Raw genomic sequence first — 13,984 nt, 5'->3', positions numbered from 1 at the left:
GGCTCGGCTTGGGGGCGAGGCCTGGCGCCCTGAGACCCCAGCCCAAGCCTGTGCGGCTTGGGGGCGTGGCCCTGGCAGCCTGAGACCCCAGCCCAAACCAGCGGGGCTTGAGAGCCATCGCGCGGCTTGGGGGCAAGGCCTGGAGGCCTGAGTTCCCCCAGACCAAGCCGGTGTGGCTTGCCAGCCATCACGCGGCTTGGGGGCGTGGCCTAACGGCCTGAGACCCCAGCCCAAACCGGCCTGGCTTGAGAGCCATCGCGCTTGGGGGCAGGCCCTGGCAGCCTGAGGCACCCCCAGCCCAAGCTGGCTCGGCTTGGGGGCAAGGCCTGGCGGCCTGAGATCCCCCAGCCCAAGCCAGCTCGGCTTGCCAGGGATCACTTGCGAGTCTCCGCTCCCAGCTCCTCCTGCCAGCGCGATTGGCACCCCAAGTCCCGCCCCCGCGCCTCCTGCTGGCCCAATCGTGGGCGTAGCGGAGTGATGTATTTGCATACTTCCCTTTTATTATGTAGGATATGAAATACCACTCAGCAATAAAAAGAAAGAAGTTATTGATATACACAAAAACTTGGATGAATCTCAAAATCATTATGTTCATTGGACAAAAAAGAATACAGACAGTCCTCGGGTTATGTCAGACTCGACATACCTTGTTTCGTGGTTATGTCGCCATCTTCCATTTATTTATAAAAAAACAAAACAAAATAAACAAAAAAAAACGTTCCGTCATTTCAATGTATGTACCTATGTGCTTTATGTTTTTAATTATTTATTTACCACAAGTAAAGGTCAGGAATTGTTATCTTTCTTTTATTATTTATTTATTTTTATTTTTTTACTGTTTCACTTCATTACTGCTGTGTATGTGCTCCATGTGAGTGACGTAGGTGCTTATGTAGGTGGGTTACGTCGCCCCGTAGGAACGGATCTCCAACATAACCCGAGGACCTACTGTACATGTTGGGTGTCTCTATTCAGATAAGATTCTAAAAAATACAAATTAATATATATTGGTAGAAGGAAGATCAGTGGTTGCCTAAGGATGAGGGTGAGGAGAGGAATGCATTTCAAAGAGACAGGAGGAAGTTTTTGTGGGTCATGGAAATGTCATTTATCTTGATTTTAGATATAGTTTTGTGGGTGTATACATATGTCCAAACCCAAGAAATTGTAAATCTTAAACATGTACAACTTTTTAAAAATAAATTATATAGCCCTAACTGATTTGGCTTAGTAGATAGAGTGTTGGCCTGTGGACTGAAGGGTCCTGGGCATGTACCTTGGTTGTGGGCTCGATCCCCAGTAGGGGGCGTGCAGGAGGCAGCTCAATGATGTTTCTCTGTCATCAATATTTCTAACTCTCTTTCCCTCTCCCTTCCTCTCTGTAAAAACCAATAAAATATATTAAAAATAAATAAAAAATAAATTATAGCTCAAGTTGTCCATATGAATTCAGAATCAATATTGTCTTTCCTTATCTATTAATTTCTGCTAAGTTCAAATATACTCATCATTTTCTGAATAAGTTCAATACTCTCAAGAAATAATCTATGCAAAAACTCTCCCAAAATGTTCTGGCATTATTTTCATTTTTAGAAACCAAATATATTTTTATAATAAAAAAAAGTGCAAGCAAATTTAAGTTTCCAAGCTGATAATTCTTTATAGTTAACCTCTTAAAAATAATAATCAAAATAGTTATTTCTTCTAATTCTTTTTTTTAAATATATATTTTTATTGATTTTTTACAGAGAGGAAGGGAGAGGGATAGAGAGCTAGAAAAATCGATGAGAGAGAAACATCGACCAGCTGCCTCCTGCACACCCCCTACCGGGGATGTGCCCGCAACCAATGTTCATGCCCCTGACCGGAATCAAACCCGGGACCCTTGAGTCCACAGACCGATGCTCTATCCACTGAGCCAAATAGGTTTCGGCTAATTCTTTTTTTTTTTAATACCCACCCAAAGATATGTGTTTTGTGTTTTTTTAAATTAATTTTTGAAAGAGAGGAAGAAAGAGAGAGGGAAACATCAATGTGAAAGAGAAACATCCATCAGTTGCCTCCTCTATGCTCCCCAATTGGGGATGGAACTCATAATTTAGGTATGTGGCCTGACCGGCAATCAAACCTGCCACCTTTTGGATTATTGGCTGACACTCCAACCATCTAAGCCACCCAGCCAGGGCTCTTCTTACTAATTCTTAAAAGTTCTTTCAACAACCTTGACCATCTCTCAGCTCATAACTAGACATTACTGAGAACATGATTCTTCTTAATTTATTTATAAACTAGTGACCCAGTACACAAAATCGCGCAAGATCCAGACCCAGGGGAAATCGTACAAGATCAAGAACCCCCACTCCAAGTCCCGCCAGTGTCGTATGACTCCCCTGAGTCCCGGTGCATCGCGGGACCCAGAGTCAAGTCCCCTACCACGCACGCATGCCTCGCCATGCACACAGCTTCCTGATGACCAGTCTTTGGTCGTTATAGTGTTACAACCACTGGGTTTTTATTATATAGATGTGAAGTGACATCAATGCTTTCTTCCCTCAACTTCTGGGCTACAGACAACAAAACCTCTGGTAACTCTTTGAGTTTTTCTCTATTTGTATAGGAGATTTTTCTGCTTGTTCTTTGTCCATTTAAGAGCCAGCTAAAAACACCAGTCAGTAAGAAACATAGTAAAATGGTAGAGAAATATGAAGACACTCAGAATTATTTAGGGAGAACTGGGAAATATCAAATAACTCTAAATTCTAGGTATTTTTGACCTGTGCTTTTGAGTTTTATGGTATTCTCTTTAGTACACACTGGAGACCCTCACAGTATTGTCCATGTACTTCTGCCACAACCAGTAGCTTTAAAAGCTTCCCCAGGCATGGGTTTTTGCTCTTTTTATTTTGTTTACTCTGTAGTTTTCCATAAATACATATCTATTTTTATTATAAAATAAATACGTATCTATTTTTGCACATTTATAGTTTACATGATTGTGTTTTAGAAATGTGTCTTTACCTGAACACAGATCTATCTTATTATCTATCAAATGTTTAATAGTTTAACATATGCATCTTCCAAAATTTATCTAATTAATCTCTTATTAATTGAGATGGTTTATATTTTTTGCCATTGTGATGAATGCTAAAATGACTATCTTTAGGTATATCTTTTAGTACTTGTATGACTACTCCTGTGTATATGTTGCATAGTAGGAATCGCTGAACAAAACAAACTACATTATAAACTTTAATAAGTATATTTAACTGGTTTTAAAAATGATTATATCAATTTTAATTTCAACCAATCACTGTCTGATTATTTAGGGGCACACAGAAATTAAATAAAGCAAAGCCACTGTCTTCCTTTGTGACTTTTACACAGTGTTTAAAGTAAATCAAACTCTTCTGATAAAATGTTGAATACATTGCATACTTGAACTCTACGAAATCCACAGGTGGTTATGCTAATGTTCAAAGGATACCACTCATGGCCTGAGATGTAAGTGGATCCCCACTGTACAATCAGTTCCAGAACACCAAATGACCTTTATCTTCTTGCCTTTTTAAAAAGTCTATTTCATGTACCAATATATAGAAGAATCACTAAATTCCATATTTCACATAAAAGTACCTGGGGCCATTAAATCTTGACTTAACCTTTCATCCTTCCACCTTTTTGACACACAAAAAAGAGAGGGTTCAAGTAGTACTATTTCATTAGCTTCTCTGCTGGACAAAGATGCCTTTGCTGATGGAGCGGAAACACTTTGCCATCCCACATTCCATTGTCTTTAGAAGCTATTCAGAGTGGGAGCCACTGCCATTATGTGAATAAGTCATGCATGATCCCTGGGTATATTATCATCCCCTTATGGAACATTTTTACCAATGATGAAATGTTATTGTAGTCAGTGTCAGACGTTCAGTCTTTATCAGTCTCCTTCATGACAGCCCCCGTTATTCAGGCTGACTTGGGACAACTTCAAGGTGAGAATTTTCAATACACGGTCAAGTGGACCAAATTTCTTCCCCTCCACTGCTCAACCATTTCCTTTTTCTTTCACCATGACTCAGAGATCAATCCCTTTTTCTTGAGGACTGCAGTGGAGGAGTGTAATGGTTACCTTGTTCTACTGGGATCTTAGAACCATCTACGTAATAGAAATGTATAGTTTCTTACTGGGTCTTCCCAAAAGAGAAATTAAGTCCTTAAAGGTTGGCACACATCCTTATTCACATAATTCCTGTGGAAGCAGTGCTATGCATTAAAACACTTGTGGGTTTTAGAAGTGGAAATATTTTTTGGGGGATTTGAACTACATGAACTTTAGGCCAGAATCCTCCATATCTAAAATGCATCAAATGCTACCTGCCTTGCAGTACTGTTGTGAAATTTAAATGAGATAATGCATATACAGATGCCTTCCTTATTATCCAGACCATTATAGGAGTCCAACAAATGTCCTATTCTTGCTTTCACTCTATTCATGGCAAACACATCTTTATGATTATTTTGACCCAAATATTAGTGATATATTTTGGAATGGAAAAACATCATTGGTAACCCAGGTGTGTCTTGTAGTTTACTGAAATCTGAAGCCTAAATATCAGAAGTAAGACCCTAGTGACTGCTCCTTTGCCTCATACCATTTTTGCTTTTGCCCACCTAACTGTGACTCACAGTTCTTCACAGATTACTCAATAGCTGTGCTGAGCGGTGCCTGCAGGATTTAGAGGACTGGCTGGAATACACACATGAACATGCCAGAATGTCAGCTCTCCACATTCAGACTGGCAGATTGGGCATGCATTATGTGTAATTATGCAAGTATTAGAATGAGGCTGACAGCCCTTCAGCCTCAAAGGAGCAAGACAGGATTGCTGGGGTTCACAAAAACAGTATGGGCTCAATAGGAATAGATCCTTCATGGCAACAGATATTTCATGGGAATCCACAGGAACAAGGAAAATATATTCTCACATAGCATAAGTGTTCTACCATTTTTCAGCTCTTAATCAGCAAAAACAGGGTAAACACATACATCCTAAACATAATGGTACTCAGAACTGCATTTTCTGCAAGAAGCTTATGATCAATGAACTGATGCATATACCAACAAAAGGCCGTATGAGGGAAATACTTTAGGTTAACATTGGGCAATTATAGTTAACAGAAATCTATTTTAAGAATATATTTACCCAGGAAGATTTCCCTAGACAAAGGGAGGTGGAGACAACTAGAAAACGCCTCAGCTCATTTTTTTTAAATAACCGAATAGGAGACAATAAGACCTAGGTGACGTATGGGATAAAATGTAAACTCCATAGAACTCAGCCAATGAGGAACTGGAGGAGGGACTCTCATGCAATAGGATAAATATTGCCTGTGCTAGCTAATTCAGGTGTGCTTGTAACAATGGACACCCACTCTCAAGAACATATTAAAAGCCTCATTTTCCAAAAAAAAAAAAAAAAAAAGAGTATGTTTACTATGAGGGAAAATATTAAGCAACAGTATCTGAAAGCAGTTATTCTTACTATTGCTCAAGAGTAGTTTAAATAGTGTTAATGTCATGCCTACTATGTGTGGGTAATGTATTGAGAAGTTTACATGGGTTATTTTACTTAATTTTCACAGCAACCCCTTAGAGTAATTACAGTAATCATTCATGAAGGTAAAATGAGAAAACTGAGTCTCGTGGAGATTGATAATCCACAGTTACCCAGTTGGCACCCATGAGCTTTGAATCTACATCTATCTGATTACAAATAATTTTTTATTTTTTCTAAACTAAATGTATACACATGATAAAATTAATGTTGCAACAACAGTTGTGATATCTGAAGGAGCATAGGGAATAATTCTCTAAAACTGTATATTTCACAGAAACATTCAAGAATTTATCTGTCACTTATGCAATTTACTCAATCCTGAAAATACTCTTGAGTACCTACTGTATACAAAAAACCCTGATAGGCATTTCTGAATTAGAGTAAAAAAAAAATCCAAGATTAACTATTACATAGACCCAAGAGAAGCCATAATAAATATCATATTAATGTTCAAGTATTTTGGCTTTACCATGTGTTATTCATTGAAAAAAATCTGTTATGGCAAAATTATTATAATTATGACATAATAATTACTCTATAAATAGAGCCCTTAAAAATTTAACATAGAAACATTTCTCTGGGACTCAACAATCTATCAACATAGTTCGAATAGTATTGAGTGACCCACTCCTCCACAGTGGAAAAAATAATAATTTTTCTCATTTTACTCTAAGAGAGTTATGTGAAGAATATACTCTCATATCCACCACACAAAAATTAATGGGGGGATAAGGACACATATGTAATACCTTAATCAATAAAGAAAATAAAAAAAATGAATTGAGTGCTAGGATCAGCAAATGGTTAAAAGCCTAGGCTCTAAATGCAGACTCTCTGGATTTGAATCCCGACTCTATCAGTAACTAGCTGAAAGACCTGGAGCAAGTTACTCAGAGGTCTTCAGTGAAGGTGTTGGAGAGGATTAAATGATTTGATATATTTAAAGTGCTTAGAAAAAAAGCTAAATAATATACACATTGGAAACACACAATAGATGCTAGCTATTGTTATTATTATTTCTTTAAATTATTTTCCTTGCTAGGGGTTGTATTACAACTCTTCATTCTAAATACCCCATCTAGTTTTAATTGGAAAGAGGTAAATAATGAGAGAGAACTAAAGACATATCTCAAAATAGGATCACAAAATAAATAAAATCTGTTGAAAGCATGTGGTCATTAATTAGCTACGGTTTTTAAAAGAAGGTAAATAATCATGATTAAATAAAAATCAGCAGCAATTATTTTTATAGATTTTATTAAAGCCTCCTAATAATTGTTAGTTAACTGAAGGTTGTTAACAAACAATAATAAAAAATGAAATAATGATAAAATAAGGTGGGTGCAAATAAAAAATATAGAAAATTAACCAATCACTACACTATATGAGTGGAACATATACAGTAGTTGCCCTTATCCACAGTTTCACTTTCCACAGTTCTAGTTACTTATGATCAACCATCACCAGAAAATAGTTACTGGAAAATTCCAGAAATAAACAATACATATTTTAAATTGTGTGCCATTCTGAATAGCATGATAAAATATCATGTCATCCAACTCTGTCCTGCCCAGTATGTGAATCATCTCTTTTTCCAGCATATTCACACCATGTATGCTATCTGTCCATCAGTCACTTAAGATCTATCTTGATTATCAAGTCAACTCTTGTGGCATTGTAGAGCTTGTGTTCAAGTAACTCTTATAGGAGCCTAACACTAGGTCACAATGCTTACATCATTCATCTCACTTAGTCTTATCATGTAGACATTGTGTTATCTCATATCATCATCAGAAGAAGAATGACTATAGTACAGTAGTGTTTTAAATAAGAGTGACACCATTTATTATAGTACTAGAGGCCTGGTGCATGAAAATGGGGAAGGGGGGGTCCCTCAGCCCAGTCTGTGCCCTCTCGCAGTCCGGGAGCCCTTGGGGGATGTCCAACTGATGCTCCCCATGGGGAGCAGGCCTAAGCCAGCAGTCAGACATCCTTAGTGCTGCCGTGGAGGCGGGAGAGGCTCCCGCCACTGCCACTGAGCTCACCAGCCATGAGTCTGGCTTCTGGCTCAGCAGCACTCCCCCTGTGAGAGTGCACTGACCACCAGGGAGAAGCTCCTGTATTGAGCGTCTGCCCCCTGGTGGTCAGTGCGCATCATAGCGACAGGTCATTCTGACATTGGGTTGATTTGCATATTACCCTTTTATTATATAGAATATTGTTATACTTGTTCTATTTTCTTATTAGTTAATCTCTTACTGCACCTAATTTATAATTAAATTTTGTCACAGGTATGTATGTATAGGAAAAACCATAGATTTTGGTACTATCCTCAGTTTCAGGCATCCACTGGGGGTCTTGGAATGAATGTATCATCCCAGGATAAGGGCTAACTACTATAGTGTACCATATCTTAGTTGTACCAATACTTTCTTACCCCAACCACCCAACCATACATACCAATCAAATAAACAAGAACAAAAAGAAAGGGGTGCTATTTTTTAAGGGGTTCTATTTTAAAGCTATTTCTCACTTTGGTGACCAGAATATTCTACAATGTGATAAACTGAGAAAGGACAAAATTACCACTCTCGAAAGAAACTCTTTTCAGAATATTGTCATTTTAGAGGTCACCTTGGATTCTGTTTTATCACTGACTGATAGCATGTCCTCATTCTCCCCAATTAGAATCACAAGATATTCAAATGGCCTGAATTGTCATCCCTATTTCCCTATATAATTGTGAACTGACCTGGAGTGGAAAGGCAAGGTTATATCTTATCTGTCCATCTCAACTTAGGAGCCCTGGGTGCCTCCCTGCACTTGTGTAAAGGTCCCTACTTATTCTTCATGGATAAATCTCCCCAGGATATTTTTCCCATTGATTTTTTAGAGAAATGGAAGGGAGGGAAGAGGGGAAACAAAGACACATCGATTGGTTGCCTCCTGCTTGTGCCCAGACCAGGGCTAGGGATTGAAATTGCAACTGAGGTATGTGCCGTTGGCTGGCAATCAAACCTGGAACCCTTTGGTCCTTGGGCCAATGCTCTAACCACTGGTGAAAACTGACCAGGGTGGATAATATATTTTTTAAGTATTAAAATAGTTAACACACAGCACTCACTATGAGCCAGGCTGCTTTAAGTACTACATAGCTATTCACTATCCTTACAGCAAACCCATGACTCAGATACATACCATTACTACTCCCATCTGAGTAACTTGCTCAAGGTCATATTCTAGTACTAAATAGCATAACTGGATCTCAATCCCAAGCTGTTTCGTTCCCAGGTTTTCAATCCCAAGCTGTCTAGTTCCCATGTTTTAAGCACTATGCTATACTGCAGTCAGCCTGAAGGCTTCCAGTTCACATGGCAGAACTTGGATCCAGCCTGAACCCATTAGATAGTACTTTCACTGCTGGGTTTGGCCAAGAAAGAATTATAACAAAACATGCATTAACTCTCAGGTAAGTGCTGGTTTCAGAGGACCAAAGCCTCATTCACTCTTACCTCAATATTGAGAAATTAATTAGGAATTCAGCAACCAAACTTTCCCCCCACACTTTCAGTATCATTAAAAGTGAGGATACTAATAGAAAACTTTTTCAAGGTGTTATAAGTATTCACTAAGATCTTGGTGAAAGAAAGAAGATAGATAGATGATAGATAGATGATAGATAGATAGATAGATAGATAGATAGATAGATGATAGATGATAGATAGATAGATAGATAGATAGATAGATAGATAGATAGATAGATAAGCAGTAGATAGGCAGATATATATATATATATAGCTTGGTGGCTGACATATAATAGGTGTCTGTGGATGGTTATTTGTCATACATAATGAGTATGGATGATAGCACAAATTAAGCATTTAAGAGCCATAGATTGTGAAATATGGTTCCTGACCTTAAGAAATTCATAGTCTCACAAATCTGAAGAAAGTCAAGCAGAGAACGAACCTTTTGAAAGCTAGAGGAATACTGGTCAAATAGGCTCAGTACTATAGAGCAGCTATCTTGACCTCAGGTTACTAACTATATCTCTATACTAGCTCCCATTTTTCTGTATGTTTATAGCCAAGAATTACATTATCCTATTGATTCTTTGTGTGTTACCATGGTATCAAATGCCATTTTCAGACTTCTCCCATTGGTGCGATTCCCAACTCATCATGGTGAGAGCTTACACCTCTTATTAGTTCAGAGTTGTTTTCAGATAGATTTCTTATTCCCAACAAGTTGAATATCTTTAATTATACATAGTTCACATATATAGGGCCTCTCACAAAATTACTCACATGCAATGATGATTACCACTATTGCACTCTAACAATTCCTAATGGTTTATATTTGCAAATACATTCACATTACATATTAGTGTTAATATATACAGGACAATATACATATACTTTATCTTCTAAATATTTCTATTCAAATTTTTTTTTATTGTGGCTTCCTCTCAGATTGCTAATTTGTTTTTCTTCATTTCAAGAATGTTGCACATTTTTGAAACCCTAGGATATTGAGTGAAAAGAAAAGATTGATGACAAATAAATCCTAGCTCCTGGGACACTCAAATTTAGGTCTTTTAACACCTCTAGGAATTTTAGAGAATTAGGTGCTCATCTCATTACTAAGATGAAAATCTATTGTTCCTCAAGGACTTTTCAGTAGATTTTGTAGAATAGGGGCTTTCTACTTATTCCTGTTTGTGAAAGATACTGTACTGACAAATTTCCATGATGAATTCTCCCATGTCTGCATTTTGAGTAATTTCTAATATCCTGGTATGGAAACGAGGAAAGCAAGTGAGGAAGAATTTTGAAAAAAGCTTATGAAAATAGTTGGATTCTTCCTGCTGAGCCATCCCAGACCTAGAGTTTTGAATAATGCATGTTCCATAAATCTAAATGTCCCACTATGCCACATTTTAGAACAGGGAGAGAAAATAATAGCTACTGTCCACACTTATCACCAATAATAAATTGCAGAGCTCCTGTGTGTGGTGGCAATTAATGCAAAACACAACCCCAAACACATAACTAAATAAATAGATAGTTTGACTTTCTTGGGGGTTATCTCTCTTCCTCCTTCTTCCCCTCTCTCCTCTCTAAATAGAAAATACATTTTTAAAAATTCTCTAGAACACCTACCCTATTCTCTTTGAGATAGACAAATGGGCTATTTTTTCCCAGGCAAAGACAGGTGTGTGTGTGTGTGTGTGTGTGTGTGTGTGTGTGTGTGTGTGTGTGTAAGACAGAAAGAGAAATAAACAGAGACAAAGAGACACAGACCAGAGACAGAGAGACAGAACCTGAGAACTCCCTGTCAGGACATTGCAGTTGCAGAATTCACATGCACTAGTCGGATAGAGAAAGAAAGTGGTGATGGGCACAGAGTCTGTATAGCTTTGGGAATCGAACAGGCATGCAAGAGCACATTTTTAGAGGATGAATTTGCAAAGGAACGTCAGTGCTGATTACTTTCAGTTAGATTTTGAAACAGTTTACATAAAAAGCTTACCCTCTAAATCCTTCGGAAATTAAAAATATATTGAAATTTACATGGAAGTTAGATACTAATCATGCAGTGAGACACACACACACACACACACACACACAAAAAAAAAAAAAGAAAAATGAAAACACAACCTGTCAGAAGGTGAGAAGTTAAACTTCATCATCAATAACTGTTACCAGTTTTTAAAGGACCCCTTGAATGCTGCTATGCCCAGATATTTATTGAGGTCAATATTTATTGAGACCCTTCAATTTGCAGACATTCTACTACTCAGTTCATATATTAGCTTATTTCATCTTCTCACCAACCCTGTTAAAAGAAGGAAACTGCCTCAGAGAGACTAACTAAATCACTGAAAGGCACACATCTGCTAGGTAGCAGAGTTAGAATTTGAATTCCTCTTCGTCTAAACACCAAGACCTATGTTCTTTTCATTCTGCCATACATAGTGCTGCCAGATAAAATATGGGCCATACAGTTCCATTTGAATTCTAGATAATTAACAAATAATTTTTAGCATAGGTATATCCCAAGTATAACATGGGATATACTTCTACCAAAAAGTATATCATTATCTAAAATTCAAATTTAACTGGACATCCTCTGTTTTTATTTGGAAAGCCTGACACCCTTGCCATATATCTCCTCTGGATCCAGCTGCATATCTTTGAGAGGAAGCAAAGCAATGAAAGGGAAAAATCATTCTTCATAGAAAAGAGGAAATAGTATTGAGACACCTATCTTATCTAGTCTCAGCATGTCCCTGTGTGAATTTCAATCTAAAATGGAAATGGAGGACAGGAAATGGAGAATCACATGCATGCACCCTCAGAAGAATGGAATTTAAGAACCAAGAAACCGATTTCCATTACATCCCTTATTTACAGAACACAAGGTATCTCCTGACCAATGAGCATCTGCTAAGAATCTCTCCCCATCCTCAAGTCAATGAGCTTACCACTTGGACTCTGGCTGGACTTTCCCCAGCCCACCTAACCCCACAATGAACTCACCTGAGGTTCGCTGTAGCACACATTTCCCAAATTTCAATCCCTCTGCTATTACCGAATAAACTCAATTTCTGATTCTTATCATTTGAGCTTTCCTCAGTTTACCTCCTTTATTTAGGTTGACACCTATAGAGTGCATTGTGCTTTTGGGAAAATTATCAGAATTTGCATGATAATGTCTGCATCAAGTACAACAAAGGTGTGCCAGTTATGCCATATTTGGGAGGAATGACTGAATTTACAAGGATAATCCTGTATTTCAAACCTGCCACTCAGAAAATCGGATTATCTCTAAGCTCTAACAGTCTCTTACCTCTGTACTATACATACAATCATTCAATATGAAATTTATTCCCAAAGATTTGTTTGTTTCCACCCCATTCCACCTCTTTAGGATGTAGATGAATGTCCCAGCTCCCATTCACAGGAAAGAAAAAAAATTACCCCTTTCTTCCTGGAACTGTGTTTCCAAGGTAAATATTCCTGGGTGTTAGAGTTAACCTTTGGTTATACAGGTGAGCTTTCAGTATTGCCCTTGACCATCTCTGCCCTGGGCACCATTGCCTATCTCGGACTGATACAGCCCCTAAGACATGGGCCATTTTTCCTAGTTTTCTTCATCTCTCCAAATTCTACCAGTCATAGGTATATCCCAAGTATCTATTTGTCTTCTGTCTGCCTCACTTGCCTAGCATTCAGCCTTTTTGCTCTCTGCTAGAAAACTAATAAAGTTAATGTGGCGTTCATGGCCATCAAAGGGCTTATTCCTTCCAGATAACATCTGCTGCCTTAAATACTATAACACCAGTGCATAAGTGGGCTGGTAGTTGAAATATTCTAGATCAGGTAGATGTTTTCTTATCACTTCTATATTACATCAAATCAATGATGCCCTACCTCTCCCCATCTCATGCAATTGACCAACTAGGTTATCTATTTCCTCACTTAATCACACTATTCAATTTATTGAAGCATGGTGTAATAGGAAAACCAATTTTCCCCCCTATTCTTAATTGAAGTAGTTGATTGAATGGAAGTAGCCAAATCTGTTGTACAGAAACCTTGTTTAGTAACACATGAAGTCATTACCAAAAATGACTCTACCATGAAAGTAAATCCCTGATTCTTGTCCTTCATGCCCCACACTCATCCTATATAATAAAAGGGTAATATGCAAACTGACCCTAATGGTGGCAGAATGACTGGGAATGACCAGTCACTATGATGTGCACTGACACCAGGGGGCAGACGCTCAATGCAGGAACTACTCCCTGGTGGTTAGTACACTCCCGCAGTGGGAGCTCCACTCAGGCACAAGCCGGGCTGATGGCTGTGAGCGCAGCAGCCGGGTCAGGAGCCTCTCCCGCCTCCTCAGCAGTGCTAAGGATATCCGACTGCAGCTTAGGCCCACTCCCCGTGAGGAAGGGGCCTAAGCCGTCAGTTGGACATCCCCTGAGGGCTCCTGGGCTGACAGAGGGATGTCTGACTGCCAGCTTAGGCCCAATCCCCCAGGGAGTGGCCTAAGCTGGCAGGTGGACATACCCGAAAAGTCCCAGTCTACAAGAAGGTGCAGGCCGGGCTGAGGAACTCTCCCCTCCAGTGCATAAATTTTTGTACACTGGGCCTCTAGTTCTTATATACAGGCAGTCCTCAGGTTATGTCAAAGATCCGTTCCTATGGCGTGATGTAACTTGATTTTCGTGGTAAGTCGGAACCCACCTACATAAGCACCCATGTCACTCACATGGAGCACATACACAGCAGTAATGAAGTGAAACAGTAAAAAAAAAAAAAAAAAAATTAAAAGAAAGATAACAATTCCTGACCTTT

The sequence above is a fragment of the Cnephaeus nilssonii genome (assembly GCF_951640355.1).
Source record: "Cnephaeus nilssonii genome assembly, chromosome: 3".
NCBI lineage: Eukaryota > Metazoa > Chordata > Mammalia > Chiroptera > Vespertilionidae > Cnephaeus > Cnephaeus nilssonii.
The sequence above is the reverse complement of the archived record's forward strand: the minus strand, read 5'-3'. Positions refer to the sequence as shown.